The sequence below is a fragment of the Protopterus annectens genome, chromosome 12.part0 (assembly GCF_019279795.1).
Source record: "Protopterus annectens isolate FY-2018-M chromosome 12.part0, PAN1.0, whole genome shotgun sequence".
Classification (NCBI taxonomy): Eukaryota; Metazoa; Chordata; order Ceratodontiformes; family Protopteridae; genus Protopterus; species Protopterus annectens.
The window spans coordinates 1350787171-1350814960 of NC_056746.1; positions in this window are offsets into that span (position 1 = coordinate 1350787171).

Sequence of the window (27790 nt, forward strand, 5' to 3'; positions counted from 1 at the left end):
AAATTGCATACACATAGAGATGATCTCTAAGCTGTTTACCGTGAATAGATATCTACAGCCTTAAAACAAGTGATTATTTATTCATTTATTGTATGCTAAGTTATACAGACTACTCTAGTTGTCCTTTAAATGTTCCAACACAATATTTAAGTAGAAGAAACAGATGTTAACAGAATTTCACAACAAGAAAATTGAATTTGAAATACATGTTTTGCTGTGAATTCATTCTATGTTTAACTGATCCTATACTGAATGTCCCAATACTTTTGCACTATAAAGAAAATCACAGCATTCAGCTTATGCTAATTATGTAAAACAGCACCAATGGAGGCCATAAAACTTCAGATCTTGGCAGGATTACAGAGCAGTTCATACTTTTCCCCATTAAAATTACAACCCTTAAAAATTACCTTTCTTGAAATTACCACAGGTTAACGGGGAACTCTTTCGTAAGTGAAGCAGGAAGCAATCCCTTGAATCACCTGTATTTTTCTTCAAAGATACCTGCCGCTCTCAAAAACGTAAGCGATTCCCAAGAACACCTTACTCCATCTGAGTTTTTGCATTGTAATCCAGATGTTATACTTGGAGAACAGTTCATATCACAACAATGGTTTGAATGTCATCATGTTGGAGAAGAGTTGTTATCAATCATCGGTGTTAGTAATTGTGTGCTCATTTTATTGGTCTTATTCATGCTGGTACTTTAAAAGAATATACTTCGAAGTGAGTATGTTATGGCCCAGGTGGTGGCTGAATGACTTGCACCAGCTAAATTGCCTTTTTTAGAAACAACAAATAAACAGGTGAATTTCTGAACTGAGGGACATTATATCTGCTGTACTTGCACGGAGCTTATTTTATTGTGGCAACATGTTAACTTACTGCTTGATGCTGATGATAGCCCAAATTGTTCTCTGAAAAAGGTCACTTTACCAGCCTACTTAACCTAACAAATCAAAATAAACAAATAAATAAAATAAGTAAAAAAGGTGGACAGTAAAGCTAAAAGATATCTTTATATGACTGCAGCTATCATCCTTACCACACTTTTCTGTGTATCTACTACAGCAGCAGGAGAGACTGAAGGAGACAGGCAAGCACAGCCTCAGGATACAGAGCTATATTTTTAGGAGTCTTTAGTAGAATCCTTTCACGTATAGTCGGCTGAGTGTGCAAATGGAATACTGACATAACATACAATAATGACATGCAGAAAACATGCAGAAAAGAAATCATAAGGTGTTTAGTACTGCTACTGACAGGTGTGCCTCAGCCAGGAGCATGTTCACGTAACAAGTTATACACAAGCACTGCAGCTCCCACCTTGTTCAAGGTACCAGAGCAGAACAGGAATACTTAAAAGCAGCTGATAACTAACATAATAACTTGTCCTTATGAGCTGATTGAAAGATGGACATAATGAGTGTTTGATGCTAGACAACATTGTTTTGGTGTTCTTTCCCCAGGTAAGTAATTCACAGGTAGACTGGGTAACGGCTGGGTTGCAGGTGAAGGTAGAGTCAAGTTTTAGTCAATAGGGCAAGATTGGGTCACAAAGAGATGGTCTAATTTCTATGTAGGTGTACCAATGGGCTTAGGGTGTTCAGGCATTTTTCTACAAAGAACTGGTAAAGTCAGTCAGAGATGTTGGGTGTAACTACTGCCTTTACCCTGATTAGATCTGTGAGGCAGCATCTACTTTAGGCTTAGATATAGAGCACAAGTAAAGGCCAGGATGTATAGACTGGGGATTGTCTATATATCTAAATATGTTTTAAGGTACTTCTTTCAGAATATTTAATTTGCTTTATAAATAATTTATGGATTTAAGGACAGTTTATTATTGTCTTATGACTGAAGCAGTTAGTAGTTGGGCTTATGGAGGTGAAACAAAATATGTTGGTTAATGTATTGCAAACTTTAGTAAATGATGATTTGATATTTTGATTTTATGTTAAGTCATTTGTTAGGATTACTTTCTTGTTTAATTTATTTTATAAAGAAAGGAAAAAATATTGATTGAAGATTGACTATGTACAATTTTGGCTATACTCTTTGGTTAAATGTCGGCTTATAGATCTGCTCTATCTAATGATTATGAGGTGATATCACGGCTGCACTACTGAGTTTAGCAATTGTCTGTCTCTCTCTGTCTCTGTCTTTTATGGGTCGCAGTTGACTCCTGGAGTAACCCTGTGGACAGCCATCAGAACCAGTGGAGTTTCAAAGGAAACAGAAGTAGGTTACCATGTCTTTCTTCTGTATTGCACAGACATGCAATCACACCTGCAGACAATTTAGAGTCCCAGATCCTCCTACTACACATCTTTGGAATGTTAGATGATATTTGGAGTGTTAGAGGAAACTGGAGCACCTGAAGAAAACCCACATAATTGCAGAAAGGTCAAGCAGAGAAGGCACCCCAGCTGAGAACCAAACTAGATAACCCATTGCTGTGAGGTGGCAGCACTAATTATATACTGTGTGTTAATCTTTCTTTTTTATGGACTTTCTGGTGGTAGGGCTATTCAGGAATATTAATCTGAAGGATGGTTATGGAAAGAGTCTGTATTAAAACTGTTTAAGAATGCCTATGAGGTAAGTAAAAAGTGCAATGGAATTTATATTTATGTTCAATTACAACTTTACAGCATGAACATTAGTAAAATGTAGACATTTGGCTGTTCTACAGAGCTGGTGCATGTCTGCAATGATGTTAATATGGATCATGAGGCCACAGATAGTGTAACTTATGAAATCATAACATTTGTCGATGTCCGAGTAAGTGACTCTCAAAATGCTATAACTGGGACATTGCTAGAGTAATGTCATCAATGTTAGTTTATGAGAAGTGCTAGAATGTGAGTGTTGTGTTTTTACTCAGCTTCTCCCTTTTCGCCACGTTTGTGCAGTCTTAGAATTATTGTACTGCTTGGCTCGGTCTTTCTCATTTAATATATGGACACCACTTTCTTTCATCAGTAGGTTCAAGATATGTAATTTGTGACACTTTTGTATTCTGCATCTTTGTATGATAGAGGAAACTGTCAGTTTTTAATACAGTTTTAAATTAAAGTGCATCACTGTAAATATAACATTCTGCTGTAATATCTACAGCAACAGTTAAACATTTTGCAGTACTATCTACAGCAAGAGTTACAGCAGACTATGAATTTTATTATTCATATAAACACATCAAAGGGACTCATAAAATTAATAGTATAAGTAGAAGGGGTATATAGGCTAATGACCTCTAGGGGCCTTACAAGCCTAGCTGTGCACCCCAAAGTCATTTGGATCCCAAGTATCATGGGCATCTGTATGGGTGGGGGAACATGTTAACAGAGAGGTGCTTGTTAGGATAATACTTTTCTTACTGACAGCCTCTGTCCATAATGGCATGGAAGCCAGACCAGGGGTAAATTTACAATTTCCCATCCAGTTGTTAAGGTTTTGATTGAAGAGGGACAGGAATGAACTGTATTTTACATGGATGTGAAGCTTATTCCATACTATAGGGATCCTTTGGGACACATATCTGTCCCTCCAGCACATTCTGCTTATGTCACAAGTAAAGTTCAGATCTCTGAATCTAGTATTTCTGGTGCAGTTTGTTTTTCACATGTGCCACAGAGCCATCAGGGCTGGGTCTAAGGAAGCCTGTAAACCAGGCATAAATCGCCGCTCAGCAGCCTGTCAGACACTGAATACAGAGGCAGAGTCAGAGTCTATTTCTCCTGGTGAGTATCAGTAGACAGGATTTGAACCCGGTTTCAACTGATGAATATCAGTAGTCTGGATTTTAACCTGCATTATGTTTTGTCTTTCTCCAAAATCACATTATTAACACCTTGAGCTACAGACATAGGTGTTGCTGGTTTTTCAGTAATCACGATTCCTCTATAATACGGTCAGTATTATATATAATATATATAATAATAGTTAGCACTTCAAGATTCTGTTTTGACTTTTTTGGCTGATTATTAGAAGCTGTATCAATTATGAATTCAGCAACCATTATGTAGTTGCACTGATTTGCATTATGACACAATTGCTTGCATGATATAACAAACCTTTGTTGTTCTGGTTTTGAGTAAAACAAATCTTAAGGATTTTTTTTTTTTGAGAAATGACTGCAATACATTAATGGAGTTTTACAGAAAGGAACATTTCAGTTGTATCTGACATTTTAAAGGTGGTGACTGCACCTGCAGGAACTATAACATGAGACTATAAATGTATATTTTGGCACAGGTTTATGAAGTGCTACATATTTCAAGATAAAAATGATAGCAATCAGAAGAACATAAAAACTCTGAAAAACTCAAAGAATTAAGGAAACAACATGGAAGACTTAGAATAAAACTTTTAATAAAACATAAAGTGATTTCATCTATGGGTAGATGTATTTCAGACTTCATCAGACTCTCAGATAAATTGTTAGTCATTGGATTTAGATACTTAACCAGTTAAATCATGGTACTCAATTAATCCAAAATAGCATATTAGGGATGCTTAGTATAAAAATTCCAAATTGATAAACCAAAATTCCACGTTGTTTCCTTAATTCTTTGAGTTTTTCGGAGTTTTTATGTTCTTCTGATTGCTATCAGATAAAAATGATATTTAAGAAAAACTTCAACATTTTCAACTCCAGTTTCCTCCCACATTTCAAAGACATACATCTGTAATGTTTCTCCCCAGGCCTCTGCTGAAAATTGGCTCATTCCAAGTCAAACCTTCCCGGTCAATAAATGTTAAATAAATAAATAAAAGTCAAAATAAATAAAAGTCAATAACAAAGCTAGTGTGATAGATAAAACAATGTCCAAGATTCATGAAAGCTTGCTCGTCATGCTAAGCTCATTTGTGTGATGAGCAGCTACAAGCAGGGAGTGTAAAATTCAGGAAACATCAGTACACATCACGTCCATCCTGAAAACAAGAGATAGTACAGCTATATACAAATGACCAGAAAATGAGCAGTGATGTTTGCAAATGAAGTAAAAAAAATGGTGGAATGATCCAGAAACATATAAAACACAAGCAGACTGTCATAGGCTCATAGGTAGGTCTATCGGCCCAAGGGCCTACGTAAGCCTAGCCAACAAGGTTCCCTGGCTTAAGCCACCCAAGAAAGTTATTTTCCTGTGCCACTGTCGAGCAGAGTCACATAAGTGATCCCCGGGGTGTATTTCCTATTTCCCATCCACTCATCAAGATTTTTCTTGAAGAGTGCTAATGAAGAACTTTGCTTGACATAGATGGGTAGCCTGTTCCAGAGTATGGGAAGTCTTTGGGACAGGAATCTATTCCTCCAGAATGTCCTGTTTTTTGTGGTGACAAGGTTTAGGTCCCTAGTGCATGTAGCTCAGAGGGATTGTGATTTCTTTAGGTGTAGTATGTCCAACAGCTCTGGGTTTGACATAGCTTTATATGTTAGGCAGATATCGCCTCTGAGTAGGCGATATGCTACGGAGTAAAGCTGGAGTTTTTTGAGGCGGTCAGTGTAGAGCATTTGTTTGAGGCCAGTAATCCTCTTTGTGAGGTACTTCTGTGGCCTTTTCAGCTGCTGCAGATGTCTTGTGAGGTACATTCCAAAAGGGGCATTGTACTCTATAATGGGTCTAATGAGTGTCGAGTAGAGGGGAACAATGACCTCTTTTTTCCTGGATGAGAACCCTTTTATGATGAGGTGTCACCCACAATTTAGCAGTATATTCAGTTATGTGCTGACACTCAACCACCATATTAGGAGTTGCTGCAGGCATTGTAAACCTGTATCTGCAAGAAGCTTTGACAGAAGTACTGCTGCTGGTGGTGATGGCGATGTTGCCAGATGTTGTCCCCAAAGGTGTAGGGTTTTCAGACCATGTTTAACCTACCATGGTCTCTATGAAATTGAAACAATTGACCACAACCAGGAAGGGACACCATATAGTAACTACTGGACATGTGAACATGTGTTGCCCTGTCTGCAGCTTCATGGGAGTAGTGGAGAACCCATCCCAGAGGATACTAAGGTATGTGTAGCTTTACGTATTTTAACTACAGGAACCATTTTATAACCTACAGCAGGGGTTTTACAGGCATCTTCCTTAAGAATACATACTCCACTGGTTCCTCCATGTAATGCTGCCACATGTGAAGAAGCATATGTGGTTTCCACATATTCAAGATGAAAGAGCTATCACTACGTGTGATTTGAATGCCATAGCCTGTTTCCCTGAGGTACTAGGATGACTTTAGGTTATAAGATGGAAGTGACAAGAAGCCTTGTGTTCTAGAATGGAATGTATGCTCAGGACTCTTCCTGTTTAAAAGGTCAGATAGCTAAGGTGGAACACAGTTATGAAGAGCTAGGTAAACCAGGACAAGGTTCTTGTTGATAGACCACTGCTTTATCAGTAACCAATGCAGACTCTCCAGAATACGGGTAATATGATGGTATTTTGAAACCCTTGTTAGTAACTGAGCTGTAGAATTTTGCATCAGCTGTAAACAAACAGGTTCTGAATCAAGTAGAGCAACATATAATGCATTATAATAGTCTAAATAGAAGGAGACTGACCCAGGTAGCCCTAAAGGGATGTCACTAGCAGGAATAAAGTGCTTGATAAGGGTGATATTCTGGGAATGGGAACATGATGATTTGACCACATCAGAGATCTGGTCCTTAAGTGTTAAGCTGTTGTCAGATATCGCAGCATGATTGTGCATGACATAACTGAAATATACAGTCTCTTGGGACATTCATAACTGAAACCTTGTCATCCTGATAAAAAGTATCTGGAAACAGCAAGAAAAGAAGAGTCCCATATTGTTGCATGGACCATCAATGTGACAAGACTTAGAGGTAGTAAGCATAAGTCTGTTGCTGATCTTCCAGTCATGGATACGTTCTAGGTTGAGTGAAAGCCCACAGTTACAGAATTCTGAGGAAATAAGAGGTAGAGCCTAGTGTCATCAGTGTAGCAGTGATATTGCAGAGCTTTCAAATGAATATTGCCACCAAAGCAGCAATCAGCAAATGGTGAACAACAAAGGACCAAGAATGGAGCCCTGTGGTTCTCCACAGACCAAAAGGTGTGGGGGGAGATGAATTTATACCTGAAACTACCCGCTGAGTAATACCAGATAGGGATGAAACAGACAAGCAAATTATGAATGTCCCACGAGACTGCATCGTAATACTCCAGATGGTCCAAAAGGATAGAACGGTCTACCAAATCAAATCCAGATGAGAGATCAGAAAGGACCCCAACTGAATAATAACTTTGATTTCTAACAAGTAATAAGTCATAAAAACACTAGTAAGAGCTATCTCATTACTATGTCTTGCCCATAATCCTGACTGAAATGGATTGATAATGCCCCAAGTGCTCAGATAGGACTCCAGCTGAAGGTAAACCACCTTAAGAATCTCACCAAGAAAGGAAATAATTGAGGTAGGATGATAGTTTTTGACATGGGTGATACCACTCTACAAAGTACATTATAACCAGTATAGGCCTTGGGTCTACTCTAAAGGTGTCTAGAAACTGTAATACTGAATACAGGCCTTCCACAAACTTAAGGTGAGTAGGCAGAAAGGAGACTGTAGGAACGTTTACAGGCTAATATAAACTTTTTTTCACTGTCTTTCCCAGCATGCAGTTTGTTCTAGAAGATACCATTACAAAGCATGCCATCACTAGCATGTTTGTATACACAGTCCCACAACTACAATGACAAAACCATAGGATGAAACTATCTTCCCACTTCGTTCAGCCAGAAATAAAGCAAATTCAAATGTTATGTGTTAGTCCTTGTCTTTAGATCCCATGAGTTAACTTTCACCTCAGATGATGGGAACCATGACTTTTCTGGGTAATGTGTGGGTACGTATGTGTGTGTGTGTGTGTGTGTGTGTGTATGTGTGCACATATGTGTGTGTGTGTCTATGTGCATGAGTTTGTACATGTGCACATGCATGTGTGTGTGTTTGTGTGTGTGTGTGTCTGTGTGTATGAGTTTGTACATGTGCACATGTATGTATGTATGGATGTGTGTGCGCGCGTGCGCACCTGTGTGTGTGTGTCTGTGTGTATGAGTTTGTACATGTGCACATGTATGTATGTATGGATGTGTATACGCATATGTGTATGTGTGTGTGTATGAGTTTGTACATGTGCACATGTATGTATGGGTGAGTGTTTGTGTGGGTCTCTGTGTGTGTCTGTGTGCATGAGTTTGTACACAGGCACATATGCGTGTGTGTATGTGGGTGTGTGTGTGTGTGTGTGCATCTGTGTTTGTGTGTTTTTGTGTGTGTGTGACAAAAGAAGTAAGACTGTATACAAACCAGATGAAGCATCTCAGATGCATCCTGCCCATGATGGTGTATCAGCTATTCCATTCCATTTTCTGAAGCCATCCCAAGTTGTTGTTTGGAATCTCTGGGGAATAGAACATACTTTCACCAATATTCAATATAGAAAGTTCACTTTGAGGCAGAGTAAAATGATAATTGTGAAGTAACTGAGACAGAGGTGCACATAAACATTGAGTACTTAATGAAGTAAGCCAACCATAGGCAACACTGATGAACAGGAAATCAAAAAATAGGCTTATAACCCACAGAGTGCAGACTATTTCCCTACCTTTCTGCTTTACTGAAATCGTACAACTTTCATTTCTTGACAAATTTGTACTTTAAAGTGCATGTAATAGAACACTGTGAAAGCTGATGGAAACTTAATGACTCTTGAAAATGAACAACAAATTACTTCTACATCCTTGTTGTAGTCATATTGCAAATATATTTATTATTTTTAAATTGGCTATTAATGTGATGATGTCCAAATATCGCCTAGTTTTCCAAGACTGTTATCTGTGCAATGAGTCAACATTTGGCTATGAAAGAAAAAAAGTCATTTTTTTCAAATATCAAGCATATGACTCTAATTTGAAAAACGGATGCACTGACAGCTCTGCCTCCAAAATCTTTTCTAGGACTTTTTTGAATTCTATTAAAACACAAAGTTTTAAAACAAATTATGTGGGAAGAAGTTTTATGGTTACATAGCTAACCTGTTATGTTGTGTTTATTTTCTGTTCATGCCTAAAGGAGGTCCCTGGATCTGTATAGACTTTTCAGAACTTCTGCAGAACTGCAATCAGTTTAAACATTTACCCCCACAACACACACACACACACACACACACACACACACACACACACACACACACACACACACACACACACACACACACACACACACACACACACACACACACACACACACACACGCACACGCACACACACTCACACACACACACACACACACACACACACACACACACACACACACACACACACACACACACACAGACACACACACACACACTTACATGCAGACTCACACTTTGGCTTGTAATGATAACTACTATTGGTAACACTTCTCTTTCATTAGCATTTTTAATTAAAACAGAGAACTACAAGGCATATTATTGATTTCATTTGCATTATCTACATTATTCTGGAGGATCATCTGAAACAAAGCACAAAGTGCTGCTTTCTGCATAGGTAACTGTACTATCACTGGTGGGTGGGCGAGGTGGACTTCATTAACATCACGCCACAATTCAATAACTTTGCAAATCATGGAAGTGCCAAATGCTCAGGGCATTTCCAAATCTTGGAACTTGTAAATTAATCATCCATAGGTAGAATTAACAAATTAATTTCCTAGTGCTGCTGGTAAATGCAGTTCTGTCTGTATGCCTAGACTGAAATATTACTATACAGACTGTGGTTTTGTGTCATGATTATTGGTGCATCTAAGCCTAGAAGGGTATTTTTAAAATATTAACCTAAATGCCTTTGGTTCAGAAATGCACCCTGGAAATTCACACTTAACAGCTCCATGCCACAGTGCATCTTTGCTTGTCTGTCAGCTCACTCAGAGATAGCCTTGCTATATCATTCACACCTTCACAGTACTGAACTTGCATCATTTAGAATATTTATGTGTCCCTGGGGTGTAATGATTCACCTTTCCAAATAATACATCTAAGTTTTTGCCATTCTGTCTCATTAGTCAGTTTGCAGGTGCACACAACATTATGTTAATTTTCTCACCTGTCCTAATATGCCTTATATATAATGACTTACTTCTCCTTTCTTTTATGGTTCCAGAATATTTCTAGCTTGCTTGGGCACTCTTGTGTTTAGTATATTGTTCCTCTGGGCACTCTGTGGCCTCCCCACACCCTGTTGGTCTATTCTGTTGTACTCTGAGTTACTAATAGGGTCATAGGACAATACTACGCTATTGGCCCTGAGGCCCTTATAAGCCTAGCCAAGAATTTCACCCATGTTCCCACAAAGTCAGCACTGTTTTCCCTGTTCAACAGGGACATAGGTGGGATCCCAGGATATATTTTCTGCTTCCCTTCCAGTTGTCCAGGTTCCTCTTAAAAAGGGCTAATAAGGTACTCTGCTTGACATGGAGATGGAGTCTATTCCACAGGTGGGGGAGTCATATTGGGACACAAATCTATCTCCCCAACAAGTTCTATTAATGTCACAGACCAGGTTGAGACCTTGCATGCCAGTTGCATGAGTGGAGTGTGATTTACAGATATGCAGCAACTCCATTAAGGTTGAGTCTGAGATGGCCTTGTATGCCAGACACGGGTCACCTCTGAGCAGTCTGTAAGAGACTGAGTAGAGGGACAGGGCTTTTAGCCTATCTATATAGGATAAGTATTTGAGACCCTGGATTTTCATGGTCAGGAATCTCTGTGGTCTCTCCAACTGCTGCATGTGCTGGCCAAGGTACATGCTCAAGGGGGCATTGTGCTCAGTAATGGGTCTGATAAGGGAGGAGTGCAGGGATGTTATGACTTCCTTGTTCCTGGATGAAATATCCTTACGTATGAGGTGGGCCATGTAGAAAGCCTTCTGTACAATGGCGGCAACATGGTGGTCAAAAGTCAGGTTGCTATCAATCTGGGTGCCCAAGTCCCTCATGACTGATTGCGTGCTTAGTACATTGTTATTAATCTGATAATTAGTGTGGGCACCATTTTCCCCAAAAGGGATAATGATGCATTTCTTGGCTTTCAGCTTGAGGTCATGCTTCTGGCACCAGTCATTAGTTTGGATAAGGCACTCTTGGAGGATGTTCACATCACTAGGGGAATTTATAACAGTGCCCAGCTTGCAGTCATCTACAAACTTGGTCAGCCACAGATCACTGGTTTTCACTTGCACTTCAGAAAATTATATCCCAAACAGTAGAGGCCCCAAGACTGATCCTTGGGGTATGCCACTTGTTATGGGTCTACTACTAGAGATGGCGTCCCCTATTTTGACTGAGTGGGTTCTATCAGTGAGCCAGATAGCTGCCCATCTGGTAACATATGGGTTGATGCCTAGCTGGGAGAGTTTATCTATTATGCCCGAGTGGGGAATAGTGTCGAAGGCATTGGCTAGGTCAAGGTAGGCAGTTTGCACTGTCTTGCCCTCATCTATGGCTTTGGTGACTGTTTTGAAGAAGTCAACCAAATTTAGCAGGCATGATCTCCCTTTGAGAAAACCAAACTGTGTGGGATCAAGTATTTGGAGGTTGCCAATCTCCTTGTTTATAAGGTCCATGATAATGCATTCCATGGATTTGCAGATCAGGCTAGTTAGGCTGATGGACCTATAATTGCCTGGGTCGGTGGACGCTCCACTTTTGTGCAGAGGGATGACAGTAGCTGTCCCCCACTCTGCTGGGATGAAGCCACTGCACAGGCTTTGGCTGAATAGGGTGCCTAGTGGTGCTGAGAGCTCTTGCCTGAGTTCATGTAGGACATAGCCAGGGATGTTGTCAGGTCCTATGGATGCTGTATTTTTTGCCTTTGAGAGGGCATTAATAACCTGCTCCCTGGTGATGAGGGGAGGGAGCAAGTGCTGTGGATGTCCTGGTTTACTGATGAGAGGATGGGAGGGGTGAAGTTTTTACTGAATTATCTGCAGCAGGTTGGTTATATCTATGGCATTTGTGTATGCGGTATTCTTGACCACCAATTCAGAGCAGATTTGGATGTTACCTTTGAGACTGTGGAGGAAGTGTGAAGAAGGCCTTGTGATTGTCCTTAGTGGATGTGGCCAATTTGGACTCGAAGTTAGACTTAGAGGATTTCACCAGTGGCCTTATTTGCTTGTTCAGACAAAGGAGAGATTGCTTCCAACTTGGCACCTGCTCCTTCTTTGTCCTGGACAGCAATTTTTTCCTTTTATCATAGAGTCTGTTTATTGCTGCTGTCCACCAGACAGGTTTACCCTTCCTCGAGGAAGATGATTTGGTCCTGTCAGGTATTGCTGAGTCCATGCAACTATATAGGTGCTCATATAGTTTTTTGGTGTAGGCTTGGACATTAGTGCTTGATTCAATTGAAGGGATGGTGGCTGTGAAGCTGCTTATACCTGCTCTTAGGAGGTTGTAGTCAGCTTTGGAAAAGTTTTTTTGTTCAACCCTAGCAAGGGTGGGGGGGGGGGGTCAAGGGAGATGGTGACTTTGAATGTGATTGTTTTATGGTCAGATCTTACCAAGGAGGATGACATTGTAGGGGTGCTACAGTGGCTACTCATGTTGGTTAGTACCAGCTCCAGGATATTTTTAACTCTTGTGGGAGTGTCGACCAGCTGATTGAATGCATTGGCATTGGTGAAGTTGAAGAATCTCTGGGTATTCATGTTTGAGCTAGAATAGGTCTTCCACTCTATGGTTGGGTATTTAAAGTCACCCAGGTTCAGGGTGGAGTGTTGAATGTTGATGGATACAAGTAAGACCAGATGTGCAGTGGGCCTCCTGAGTCATGGTTGGGGGTCTGTAACTAGCTATGCTTTGAATAGGTGTTTTGTCAATAGTTAACTGCACCTGTAGTGTCTCCTGTATGTCATACTGTTTGACCAGCCTGGAAGTGTGTATGTCTTTGATAAATATTGAAACTCCAATTCCTTTGGCTTTGTAGCCCTTTGTTTGGGGTCTGAAATGTGGTAGGACAAATAACATGGTAAGGCTGGGGTGCTGTCCACAGCTTTGAACCAGGTTTCAGTGACTGCACAAATGTTAGCATCTTCCAATGTGAGGAATGCTTGCAATGAGTGTAGTTTCATGTTAAGACTCCTAGCATTTAGCAGCATAACCTTTAAATTCTGTTTAGAAGAATTTTTCACATTGGTAATTTTGTCTTCATGACATTGCCTAAAAAAGCCATTATGGGGGAGGCAAGAGCCTTTGCCAGAAGCCTGAAGCTAAGGGGAGACAAATGAAGGCCATGTCTGGCAAAGCATTGTGGTCTATCAGTCATGTCCTCCCAAGCTGTCAGGTACTTGATCCCCTTGCAATGACACCAGAAACGAAGGCAATTGTTAAAGTCAATCATTTTCTGTTTGTATTGCGGTATCATTCTGGTTGATGGTAGGATGCTGCTTAAGGCTAGAGACATACCTGCCTGGGACACATATTCAGTGAGCTCAATCATGTCTCCCTTCATATAGTCCAGAGAGGTACATCTGAAGTCATTCACACCAGCATGGACTTTGACAGAGTCATAACAGTGCCTGTTGTTGAAAGACTTGAGTGTGTGAGTGATATGGCGGATTCTAGCACCTGACATGCAACTTACCGCGACTTTCCTCTTGTCTAGCCTGGCGAGGGGCACGTCTGTGTGTCTCATTATAGATTCTCCTATGACTAATATGTTGGGTTTGTGGCTGGGCCTTAGAGGCTGTGAGACACAGGCATGTGTACTATGTGTGGTGCTTGGTGCGGTGGGTTGTGATGTGCGTGTTTGCTTTTGCCTCAGAAGTCTCTTTTGTTTAGGTATTTTTTTGTTGAGAACCCCCACATATGTAAGAATGTACTGTACAGGTGTGGATGGTGTTAGAGGTGTAGTGTTTGTGGTGTTTGTGCAGACAACCTCCTCAGTGCCAGATGTACTGGCTTGTGATTGAGACAGTAAGGATTCTAGGTTCTTGATGTAATTGTAACTCTCACATATTATGTTCCTAGGTGGTAGAAGAAGAGGGTTATCCCTGTACATGAGGCAGTTGCTACACTATCTCAGCATGCCCATATCGACAAGACTAGCAGGAGAAACCACAGGAAATTGTCCGTCCATGCTTGTCAGAATCTGTGGAAGAGAGGTAAAGGATGGTAGAGTGGGTACTATCAGAATGGAGTACCTATAGGTGTGAGTAGGGCTGGATAAAATCACAGTAGTTGCAAGGGAAGGCATCAGTTACATAGGAGTGCTGGTAAGGGAAAAAAATGCAACTGAGATACCTCACAATGGGTTAAAACAGTGCAGTGTGCAATGAGCAAACAAGTGCAACACCCTGCAAACCATAAATACCAGAAAAGATAGAAGAATTTAGAAGCTTAAATTACTATCCAGTCTTGCTAGCTCATGCTCTTTCAACCAATCACTCATGCTAGAGAGAGTCATGCAACCCTATTACTCTCACTAACAGTGAAGACAAGATACTACCAGCAGAAGATGGCAGTCAGAAACACAGGAAACTCAACAAGCAAAACAACCAGGCCTGGATAACAGCAGGCCTCTATCCAGACTAAGCTACCTGATTAGAACACAGAAACCTCACACAAATGCACAGAAAAGCACAGATAGAGCACTCACAAACAGGAAATACAGCTCTCAGTATGAAAAAGCAGTTTACATTTAAGTAATTCAATAAAAATGCAATTACAGTAATGGAACATTAACGATGAAAATACAGTTAAAACAATATAAAACAGTACAAAAATGCAGCCAAATAGTAAAAAAAGCTTTATAACAGTGGAAAATGTAGTAGATTAGCTGTATAACACAACTATAAGTGTTAAGAAGTGCAATTTAATGAAATAAATGTAAGAAAAAACTTATTCTGCTCTTGCAGCATCAGGGAATTTCTGCTTTGTCACAGTGATGAATCACCACTCCTCAGCCTGGTAAAAAGATTCTGTTATTCCCACCCATTTGCATCAGTTCTCAGGTATATTCAGATAAATGTTCTTAGTAGTCCAGTGGCTGTACATCACATTAAAAGAGCAAAAAGCGATTTCTTAAAATTTTGCTGACTGCTACGGAAAGCCATCCAAGTCTCATCACATTCCCATGACAGCCAAATTGCTGTCTGATTGGATGTGTACAAGGGTCTCAGCCATGCACATTCTGATGTCAGTGACTGACCACAAAAGAAGAAGATAGCACTACCTAACAACAGTTACTTAATCAAAAATTAAATAATCAAGTAATGCTATGCTTTGCCACATGCGCCATGCTATGCCATGCTGTGTTGTGCCATGCTGTGCCGTGCTATGCCATGTTGTGCCGTGCTGTGCTGGATGGACTGGGACGACTGTTTATCAGGGGTTTTCACAGATTTCGCAACTAGTCAACCAAAGTTGATGGGACAACAGTAACAGCTCTGACCATGATGTACAGTTGGTGGGAAGGAGGTCCCAACGACCTGGAGGGATGTACAGTATCAGTAATCTAGGGAATGCGGCACATAATATAGTAAGATACCAGGGAATCATTGCACTTTCAAATACGATAGAAGGCAGACAGATCCAGGTGAGATTCTGAAATATCAATAACTCATGAGGATGCCCATGTAAGACAGCGCGGTGTCTGTTTCTTTACGCTGCAAAGGATCATGTACAGTGCAATAACTCATGAGGATACCCATGTAAGACAGCGCAGTGTCTGTTTCTTTACGCTGCAAAGGATCATGTACAGTGCATGATACAAAATCTAAGGATATAGTGGAGACATAGAATGAGCAGTACATATATAACCACTGGGATATAAGAGGTGAAATGAAGAGTATGCACATCCAAATGACATCATTTGCATGTGGCCTTTTCTGAGCCCTAATATTACATTGGCAGCCTGAGATCAATGTATGCATTTCATCTTTTTTTGTTACACAGGGACAGTCACCTTGTACATTTGTCTGTGATGACCATCTGATTGGGTAGTATATTTGGCTGGCTTTATGAACTCCTTCCATGAATTTCCATCATTTTACTCAGTGTTTTGTTTCATTACATAACGGTGAATAAGATTCTTTACAAATTTAATGAAGGCACATTTTATGATTATTGTATACTGTGTCTTCTTGGGCAGGCAGAAATTCTATTTACTGTACAAATGAAAATTTAAGCATCATAGAGTTTCTCATTTGGATTTCGTGGTATATTTTGCCAATTAACACTTAGGATTTATATTTTTATTAGAATAAGGCTTTCTTAATTTAGTTAATTCTCTATGTATACAGAAACATGTTTTTCTAATAAATCTTTTTCTAAAAAAACTTGAGAAAAATCAAATAACCTTACTTGCTTTTAGACATGAATACTATCCAGGGACAGCTGTTTACTTAGGTATTCACCAAAGTTGTCATAGCCCCTACTGCACCTACAGGAACCGGAACTCTGTCTCATTACCTTCACTGTACCTGAACATCTGGCTTGCTGCTGCCAAAGTCATCAAAATATTGTTGAACTTCTGTGAACAGTTTGTGGGGTGTGGAACACAGAAGCGAAGGACTGGTTAAACGTACGATTCTTCTGTCTGCCAAATACAACATGTGTACAGAGTAGTACAGTGGTTAGTATTGAGATGATTGGTATTGAAAAGGCAGGAGCAGGAGAAGTAAAGTGGAATAAGGGAATGAGCAGGAGGACAGATGGGAGAAATAAGGTCTATCTTAGGTAAGTGAAGATAGGTGGGTTATGATAATGACAGGTGTTTTAGGTGAGTGATGTTGTGTGGGTTATGATAATGAGGGTTGTTTTAGGTGAGTGATATTAGGTTGGTTATGATAATGAGGGTTGTTTTAGGTGAGTGATGTTGTGTGGGTTATGATAATGAGGGTTGTTTTAGGTGAGTGATATTAGGTTGGTTATGATAATGAGGGTTGTTTTAGGTGAGTGATGTTAGGTGGGTTATGATAATGGAGGTTGTTTTAGGTGAGTGATGTTAGGTGGGTTATGATAATGAGAGGTGTTTTAGGTGAGTGATGTTAGGTGGGTTATGATAATGAGAGGTGTTTTAGGTGAGTGATATTAAGTGGGTTATGATAATGAGAGGTGTTTTAGGTGAGTGATGTTAGGTGGGTTATGCTAATGACAGGTGTTTTAGGTGAGTGATGTTGGGTGGGTTATGATAATGACAGGTGTTTTAGGTGAGTGATGTCAGGTGGGTTATGATAATGGGGGTTGTTTTAGGTGAGTGATATTAGGTTGGTTATGATAATGAGGGTTGTTTTAGGTGAGTGATGTTAGATGGGTTATGATAATGAGAGGTGTTTTAGGTGAGTGATGTGTGGGTGGGTTATGATAATGACAGGTGTTTTAGGTGAGTGATGTTGGGTGGGTTATGATAATGAGAGGTGTTTTAGGTGAGTGATGTTAGGTGGGTTATGCTAATGAGGGTTGTTTTAGGTGAGTGATGTTAGGTGAGTTATGATAATGAGAGGTGTTTTAGGTGAGTGATGTTAGGTGGGTTATGATAATGAGAGGTGTTTTAGGTGAGTGATGTTAGGTGGGTTATGATAATGAGAGGTGTTTTAGGTGAGTGATGTTAAGTGGGTTATGATAATGAGAGGTGTTTTAGGTGAGTGATGTTAAGTGGGTTATGATGATGAGGGTTGTTTTAGGTGAGTGATGTTGGGTGGGTTATGCTAATGAGAGGTGTTTTACGTGAGTGATGTTAGGTGGGTTATGATAATGAGAGGTGTTTTAGGTGAGTGATGTTAGGTGGGTTATGATAATGAGAGGTGTTTTAGGTGAGTGATGTTGGGTGGGTATGATAATGAGAGGTGTTTTAGGTGAGTGATGTTAGGTGGGTTATGCTAATGACAGGTGTTTTAGGTGAGTGATGTTGGGTGGGTTATGCTAATGACAGGTGTTTTAGGTGAGTGATGTTAGGTGGGTTATGATAATGACAGGTGTTTTAGGTGAATGATGTTTGGTGGATTATGATAATGAGAGGTGTTTTAGGTGAGTGATGTTAGGTGGGTTATGCTAATGACAGGTGTTTTAGGTGAGTGATTTTAGGTGGGTTATGATAATGGAGGTTGTTTTAGGTGAGTGATGTTAGGTGGGTTATGATAATGAGAGGTGTTTTAGGTGAGTGATGTTAGGTGGGTTATGATGATGGAGGTTGTTTTAGGTGAGTGATGTTGGGTGGGTTATGCTAATGAGGGTTGTTTTAGGTGAGTGATGTTAGGTGGGTTATGATAATGAGAGGTATTTTAGGTGAGTGATGTTAGGTGGGTTATGAAAATGAGGGTTGTTTTAGGTGAATGATGTTTGGTGGGTTATGATAATGACAGGTGTTTTAGGTGAGTGATGTTAGGTGGGTTATGATAATGACAGGTGTTTTAGGTGAGTGATGTTAGGTGGGTTATGATAATGGAGGTTGTTTTAGGTGAGTGATGTTAGGTGGGTTATGATAATGAGGGTTGTTTTAGGTGAGTGATGTTAGGTGGGTTATGATAATGAGAGGGGTTTTAGGTGAGTGATGTTAGGTGGGTTATGATAATGAGAGGAGTTTTAGGTGAGTGATGTTAGGTGGGTTATGATAATGACAGGTGTTTTAGGTGAGTGATGTTGGGTGGGTTATAATAATGAGAGGTGTTTTAGGTGAGTGATGTTAGGTGGGTTATGATAATGAGAGGTGTTTTAGGTGAGTGATGTTGGGTGGGTTATAATAATGAGAGGTGTTTTAGATGAGTGATGTTGGGTGGGTTATAATAATGAGAGGTGTTTTAGGTGAGTGATGTTGGGTGGGTTATGATAATGAGAGGTGTTTTAGGTGAGTGATGTTGGGTGGGTTATGATAATGAGAGGTGTTTTAGGTGAGTGATGTTCGGTGGGTTATGATAATGAGGGTTGTTTTAGGTGAGTGATGTTAGGTGGGTTATGATAATGAGGGTTGTTTTAGGTGAGTGATGTTAGGTGGGTTATGATAATGACAGGTGTTTTAGGTGAGTGATGTTGGGTGGGTTATGCTAATGAGGGTTGTTTTAGGTCAATGATGTTTGGTGGATTATGATAATGAGAGGTGTTTTAGGTGAGTGATGTTAGGTGGGTTATGATAATGGAGGTTGTTTTAGGTGAATGATGTTAGGTGGGTTATGACAATGACAGGTGTTTTAGGTGAGTGATGTTAGGTGGGTTCTGATAATGACAGGTGTTTTAGGTGAGTGATGTTAGGTGGGTTATGATAATGAGGGTTGTTTTAGGTGAGTGATGTTAGGTGGGTTATGATAATGACAGGTGTTTTAGGTGAGTGATGTTAGGTGGGTTATGATAATGAGGGTTGTTTTAGGTGAGTGATGTTGGGTGGGTTATAATAATGAGAGGTGTTTTAGGTGAGTGATGTTAGGTGGGTTATGATAATGACAGGTGTTTTAGGTGAGTGATGTTGGGTGGGTTATGCTAATGAGGGTTGTTTTAGGTGAGTGATGTTAGGTGGGTTATGATAATGACAGGTGTTTTAGGTGAGTGATGTTAGGTAGGTTATGCTAATGAGGGTTGTTTTAGGTGAGTGATGTTAGGTGGGTTATGATAATGACAGGTGTTTTAGGTGAGTGATGTTGGGTGGGTTATAATAATGAGAGGTGTTTTAGGTGAGTGATGTTAGGTGGGCTATGATAATGAGAGGTGTTTTAGGTGAGTGATGTTAGGTGGGTTACGATAATGACAGGTGTTTTAGATGAGTGATGTTAGGTGGATTATGCTAATGACAGGTGTTTTAGGTGAGTGATGTTAGGTGGGTTATGATAATGAGAGGTGTTTTAGGTGAGTGATGTTAGGTGGGTTATGATAATGAGAGATGTTTTAGGTGAGTGATGGGTGGGTTATGATAATGAGAGGTGTTTTAGGAGAGTGATGTTAGGTGGGTTATGATAATGAGGGTTGTTTTAGGTGAATGATGTTAGGTGGGTTATGATAATGAGAGATTTTTTAGGTGAGTGATGTTGGGTGGGTTATGATAATGAGAGGTGTTTTAGGTGAGTGATGTTAGGTGGGTTCTGCTAATGACAGGTGTTTTAGGTGAGTGATGTTAGGTGGGTTATGATAATGGAGGTTGTTTTAGGTGAATGATGTTAGCTGGGTTATGATAATGAGAGGTGTTTTAGGTGAGTGATGTTAGGTGGGTTATGGTAGTGAGAGGTGTTTTAGGTGAGTGATGATAGGTGGGTTATGAAAATGAGAGGTGTTTTAGGTGAGTGATGTTAGGTAGGTTATGATAATGAGGGTTGTTTTAGGTGAGTGATGTTAGGTGGGTTATGATAATGAGGGTTGTTTTAGGTGAGTGATGTTAGGTGGGTTATGATAATGAGAGGTGTTTTAGGTGAGTGATGTTGGGTGGGTTATGATAATGAGAGGTGTTTTAGGTGAGTGATGTTAGGTGGGTTATGATAATGAGAGGTGTTTTAGGTGAGTGATGTTAGGTGGGTTATGATAATGAGAGGTGTTTTAGGTGAGTGATGTTAGGTGGGTTATGATAATGAGAGATGTTTTAGGTGAGTGATGTTGGGTGGGTTATGATAATGAGAGGTGTTTTAGGTGAGTGATGTTAGGTGGGTTATGATAATGACAGGTGTTTTAGGTGAGTGATGTTAGGTGGGTTATGATAATGAGGGTTGTTTTAGGTGAGTGACGTTTGGTGGGTTATGATAATGAGAGGTGTTTTAGGTGAGTGATGTTAGGTGGGTTATGATAATGAGAGGTGTTTTAGGTGAGTGATGTTGGGTGGATTATGATAATGAGAGGTGTTTTAGGTGAGTGATGTTAGGTGGGTTATGATAATGAGAGGTGTTTTAGGTGAGTGATGTTAGGTGGGTTATGATAATGAGAGGTGTTTTAAATGAATGATGTTAGGTGGGTTATGATAATGAGAGGTGGTTTAGGTGAGTGATGTTAGGTGGGTTATGATAATGAGAGGTGTTTTAGGTGAGTGATGTTAGGTGGGTTATGATAATGGAGGTTGTTTTAGGTGAGTGATGTTAGGTGGGTTATGATAATGGAGGTTGTTTTAGGTGATTGATGTTAGTTGGTTTATGATAATGAGAGGTGTTTTAGGTGAGTGATGTTAGGTGGGTTATGATAATGAGAGGTGTTTTAGGTGAGTGATGAGTGGTTTTAGGTGGGTTATGATAATGGAGGTTGTTTTAGGTGAATGATGTTAGGTGGGTTGTGATAATGAGGGTTGTTTTAGGTGAGTGATGTTGGGTGGGTTATGCTAATGAGGGTTGTTTTAGGTGAGTGATGTTATGTGGGTTATGATAATGAGGGTTGTTTTAGGTGAGTGATGTTAGGTGGGTTATGATAATGAGAGGTGTTTTTGGTGGGTGATGTTGGGTGGGTTATGATAATGGAGGTTGTTTTAGGTGAATGATGTTAGGTGGGTTATGATAATGAGGGTTGTTTTAGGTGAGTGGTGTTGGGTGGGTTATGCTAATGAGAGGTGTTTTAGGTGAGTGATGTTAGGTGGTTATGATAATGACAGGTGTTTTAGGTGAGTGATGCTAGGTGGGTTATGGTAATGAGAGGTGTTTTAGGTGAGTGATGTTAGGTGGGTTATGGTAATGAGAGGTGTTTTAGGTGAGTGATGTTGGATGGGTTATGATAATGAGGGTTGTTTTAGGTGAGTGATGTTAGGTGGGTTATGATAATGAGAGGTGTTTTAGGTGAGTGATGTTAGGTGGGTTATGATAATGTGGGTTGTTTTAGGTGAGTGATGTTGGGTGGGTTATGCTAATGAGAGATGTTTAGGTGAGTGATGTTAGGTGGGTTATGCTAATGAGGGTTGTTTTAGGTGAGTGATGTTAGGTGGGTTATGATAATGAGAGGTGTTTTAGGTGAGTGATGTTAGGTGGGTTATGATAATGAGGGTTGTTTTAGGTGAGTGATGTTGGGTGGGTTATGATAATGACAGGTGTTTTAGGTGAGTGATGTTAGGTGAGTTATGCTAATGAGGGTTGTTTTAGGTGAATGATGTTAGGTGAGTTATGCTAATGAGAGGTGTTTTAGGTGAGTGATGTTAGGTGGGTTATAATAATGAGAGGTGTTTTAGGTGAGTGATGTTGGGTGGGTTATGATAATGAGGGTTGTTTTAGGTGAGTGATGTTGGGTGGGTTATAATAATGAGAGGTGTTTTAGGTGAGTGATGTTGGGTGGGTTATAATAATGAGAGGTGTTTTAGGTGAGTGATGTTGGGTGGGTTATGATAATGAGAGGTGTTTTAGGTGAGTGATGTTGGGTGGGTTATAATAATGACAGGTGTTTTAGGTGAGTGATGTTAGGTGGGTTATGATAATGACAGGTGTTTTAGGTGAGTGATGTTAGGTGGGTTATGATAATGAGAGATGTTTTAGGTGAGTGATGTTAGGTGGGTTATGATAATGAGAGGTGTTTTAGGTGAGTGATGTTAGGTGGGTTATGATAATGAGGGTTGTTTTAGGTGAGTGATGTTCGGTGGGTTATGATAATGAGGGTTGTTTTAGGTGAGTGATGTTAGGTGGGTTATGATAATGAGAGGTGTTTTAGGTGAGTGATGTTAGGTGGGTTATGATAATGAGAGGTGTTTTAGGTGAATGATGTTTGGTGGATTATGATAATGAGAGGTGTTTTAGGTGAGTGATGTTAGGTGAGTTATGATAATGAGGGTTGTTTTAGGTGAGTGATGTTAGGTGGGTTATAATAATGAGAGGTGTTTTATGTGAGGGATGTTAGGTGGTTTATGATCATGAGAGCTGTTTTAGGTGAGTGATGTTAGGTGGGTTATGATAATGACAGGTGTTTTAGGCAAGTGATGTTAGGTTGGTTATGATAATGGAGGTTGTTTTAGGTGAGTGATGTTGGGTGGGTTATGCTAATGACAGGTGTTTTAGGTGAGTGATGTTAGGTGAGTTATGATAATGGAGGTTGTTTTAGGTGAATGATGTTGGGTGGGTTATGCTAATGAGGGTTGTTTTAGGTGAATGATGTTTGGTGGATTATGATAATGAGAGGTGTTTTAGGTGAGTGATGATAGGTGGGTTATGATAATGACAGGTGTTTTAGGTGAGTGATGTTAGGTGGGTTATGCTAATGAGAGGTGTTTTAGGTGAGTGATGTTGGGTGGGTTATAATAATGAGAGGTGTTTTAGGTGAGTGATGTTAGGTGGGTTATGATAATGAGGGTTGTTTTAGGTGAGTGATGTTGGGTGGGTTATGCTAATGAGGGTTGTTTTAGGTGAATGATGTTGGGTGGGTTATGATAATGAGAGGTGTTTTAGGTGAGTGATGTTGGCTGGGTTATGCTAATGAGGGTTGTTTTAGGTGAGTGATGTTAGGTGGGTTATGATAATGAGAGGTGTTTTAGGTGAGTGATGTTTGGTGGATTATGATAATGAGGGTTGTTTTAGGTGAGTGATGTTAGGTGGGTTATGATAATGACAGGTGTTTTAGGTGAGTGATGTTAAGTGGGTTATGATAATGAGGGTTGTTTTAGGTGAGTGATGTTAGGTGGGTTATGATAATGAGGGTTGTTTTAGGTGAGTGATGTTGGGTGGGTTATGCTAATGAGGATTGTTTTAGGTGAATGATGTTGGGTGGGTTATGATAATGAGAGGTGTTTTAGGTGAGTGATGTTGGCTGGGTAATGCTAATGAGGGTTGTTTTAGATGAGTGATGTTAAGTGGGTTATGATAATGAGGGTTGTTTTAGGTGAGTGATGTTGGGTGGGTTATGCTAATGAGGGTTGTTTTAGGTGAATGATGTTTGGTGGATTATGATAATGCGAGGTATTTTAGCTGAATGATGTTAGGAATATTATGATAATGAGAGGTGCTTCAGGTGAGTTATTTTAGGCAGTCTATGACGATAACAAAAGGTGTTTCAGCTAAGTGATGTCAGGTTGCTTATGGTTACAAGGGAAGAGGCATTTTGTTCCAGTGGGAAGTTAGAAGTAATGTATGGGCAGGTATAGCGGAGTGCTGTTTATGGATTTAGTCAAGAGTAGAGCTATAATATGGGAGTTTTGTAGGGATTGTCTTAGTTTTGCTCTGAATGTTCTAGAATTATCTATTTGTTTCAAATGAAGTTGTAAGAAGTTCCATAATTTGGAGACATACCAGGAATAGGGTCACTTGCAGAAGTGTTTAATTTGCTGGTGAGTAATTGCGATTTATATTGAGATTGTACTTCTCTGAGTGGGGAGTCGTGCTTTAGGGTGTTTATTCGTGCTGGGCAGTTATCGGGTTTATTTATTAAAGTATGAGCTGTGAGTAGCTGTTAGTAGTTTATGGTTTATGACAGGTTGAGCCAGTTCAGTTGTTTTAAGTCTGGTACTGAGTAAGATTTTATTACAGCAGCCATCAGGTTTCATTTTTGTGGGTGCTATTAATGTTGGTTAAGATTGCGGAGGCACATTGAAAAGCTGGGAGAAAACTGGCTGTTGCAATGGTTTTACTAGAGCTGTTCCTGAGGTAGTGTTTATTTATATATAGTAAACTGAGTTTCTGGTGTTTTTGACATGTTGACATATTTGTTGATAATACTTTAGGTGTTTTATAAATTATGATTTGTAATTTTAGTTTGCTGAACTATTTCTATTTTAGTATTAATTTTGTAAAGGATTTGACATGATTGGTTTTCACCAAAGACATTTTAGGTGTGAATAGGATTAGATTTGTTTTATTTGGATTAAGAAAGAGGAAAGATTTATCTATCTATATTTCAACATTTGAGAAGGAATCCCGGATGAGGCACTGAAACTCTTCGAGTGTTTGGGATGAGCAGATGAGTACAGTATCATCTGCATATTCACTTACTGATGCTTTCTCTGAAGCTGTGTGGAGCTTGTTCATGAAGATATTGACTAACAAAGGGTTACTAATGAAACCTGTTGAATAATAGGGGGCCGAGTATTGAAACCTGTTGGAGACTTATGGAAACAGGAAGGACACTTGAAAGGCATTGCTGTTATCTGACTACTTGTTGTCTATTTATAAGATGTCTGTAGGACTATACCAGGGCTATATGAGACAGCTTAAGTGATGAACATTCTGTAAGAAGATTTTGGTTAGAGGAGGTGCTGAATGCTTTTGACAGGTCACAAAAATGGATGAAATTAAGAAGCCAGAAATTCTCTTTTCATTTATAGCATTAGTATAACTGAGAAGTGTTATTGTAGTACTATGTTTGAGACAAAAGCTATGCTGGGTATTGGAAAGAAGGTTATTTTCTATGAGGTATTCGAGATGGGCATAGATGTATTTTCCAGTATTTTAGAAAGGAGTTGTAGAATTGCTATTGGTCTATAGTTAACAAATTCTTTGGATGTTTTGTCTTTACACAGGGGGTTAATAAGATTTTTTTCCCAAGAGCAGGGACATAGTTAAGCAATAACCCATGGCTGGGTGTGGGTAATGCTGGATTTACACAAAGTTGGCATGGTTTGGTCACGAGGGTGAAGCCCATGTGACCAAATAAAGCCAACCCACACCCAGAAGTGGGTTATTGCTATTATACAATGACATTATTTAAGAAAAAAATACTTTTCTTAAATAATATCATTGTATAATGCCTCCAAGCTGCCCTTCCACAGTTTTCCAGTATCCTGGGGCATTTCTGATGTACTGCACATGCGTATGAAACTTGTGTTCCTACACTTACGCAGTACATCAGTGCTGTGCAGAAGTAGGAATAGAGAAAGGAAGATTTCTGTTGCTTTTTTTTTGAGATATCTCGCTATGTTATACAAGTTTTTCAAATCGTATAACATAGCGAGATATCTTAAAAAAGCAACAGAGATCTTCCTTTGTCCGTTGAAAGGAAGATCTCCATTGCTTTTCTTAAAGATATTTTGCTATGTTATATGAGTTCTAAACTCATATGACATAGTGAGATAAAAAGCAATGGAGATCTTCCTTTCTCCATTGCTACCTCTGCAAAGCAAAAAAAAAAAATAATCAGGAGATATACTAACGGAAAAAGTCTGGGCAACCGGACCTTTTTCCGTTAGTATATCCTCAGATTTACAACAGGAATGCTGGCTGGGCTGGCCAATCAGTGTGCTCGTTTTTGGATATTAATGACCAGTCATTGTATAATTTTCAGTTACAGAGCAGTTTATGAGGATAGAAATAGGGTAGGCAATAATGCCTGATCCTGGTTTTACGTAATCTATCAGTAGAATCTCTGCTGCTAATCTGGTTGGTTTTAATTTATGTAGATGCTTTCTTATAGTGGATGTTGGAACATACTGGAAACAAAAATGATCTGGCTGAGTTTTAGTGTTTAACGGAATTGTTAGTGAGGAGGGTATCATCCGTTAGTAGGCAATGGTAGTTGAAATGATCTGTGATGCTGTCAGTGTCACTGCTTGTTGTTGTTGGGGTATGGAGGAGTGACCTGGATGAAGGAATTAATATACTATTAGACCAGAAACAGTGCAACTTGTGGTGGTGTTTGTGTTGGCGCAGTTTGCAGTAAGGTTGTTTGCCAGATTTAATAGATTTTTTCAAGGTTTCTGAGATATTTCAATGTTTCATAAGTGCTTTTTGTGTCCATCCCTTTTCTGTTTGGTTCATGATTTGTTATGCCTCCTTATTAATCATGGGACCGGATTTTGTTTGAAGTGTGGCATGGTGATTTAATATGTTAAGAAATGTTGAGATTAATGTTTTTACTGCTAGGTCTAGTAGTATTGTTTTAGTGAGGACCAGTGCAGTGTACACGGCTGGTGATAAACTCTTCCCAGTTGAATTTTGAGAGATTCCGTACTTAACTGTAGATAATTTGATTATTTTCAATATTTAGTTGCCTTCATGCCAATGTATGAAGTGGATCACTAATAGTAGCAAGGGAAGAATGTGGAGGTGCATATGCTGAGTGGGTCACGGGTAAGAATTTAGTCAGAGTTGAATACTTATTAGTACTTTTATTTAACCTTTCAGACATATTGATAAGCTAAATAATACTATATAGATTTATTGTGAGATTAGCGGTGCCTGTGTTTATAATTTGCCAGTCTATGTTAAAATATTCCTTTATTAGGTTTCATAATGCATGTCATGCAGACCTCGCAACTGCCACTATGTTGGCAGAACATTCAAATTTTCAGGCCTGATTTAGGATGTCCCTATTTCTAATTCATCCCATCATAGAACTTTCTGAATCCCCCTCATCACATGTGATTTTAGAAGCAGTCTAATAGACAGAAAACCACACTATTTGACTAAAATATTAATGGCAACAATCATTTAAAGAAATAGGACTCTGGAAACTACAGCTCCATAAGTCTCACTAGTCATATATGTAAAGTCATGGAAAGAATTATCATGGAAAAGATCAACAGAGATATAATAAACCTCCAGACACAGTTTGATTTCATCAAGGGCAGATCATGCCGAATCAGCCTGGTGGACTTCTTTGAAAAGGTCACCAAAGCAATGCGTGAGGGCAAAATCATTCACATTGCCTACCTTGACATGGTCAAGGCATTTGACACAATACCCTACTTGGGAATTGTTGACAAACTCAAGAGGTTAGGTACAAACCTATATGTCATCCAGTGAATAGCCAACTGGCTCACAGACAGGACCCAGGAAGTTAGAATTGGGGAGTCCACCTCTACAGAGGCCAGTCATAAGTGGAGTCCCTCAGGGATCAGTCTTTGGACCAGCCCTTTTTGGTATTTACTTCTCAAAAATCAAGACCAATGTCAGTGGTCTCTGGCTG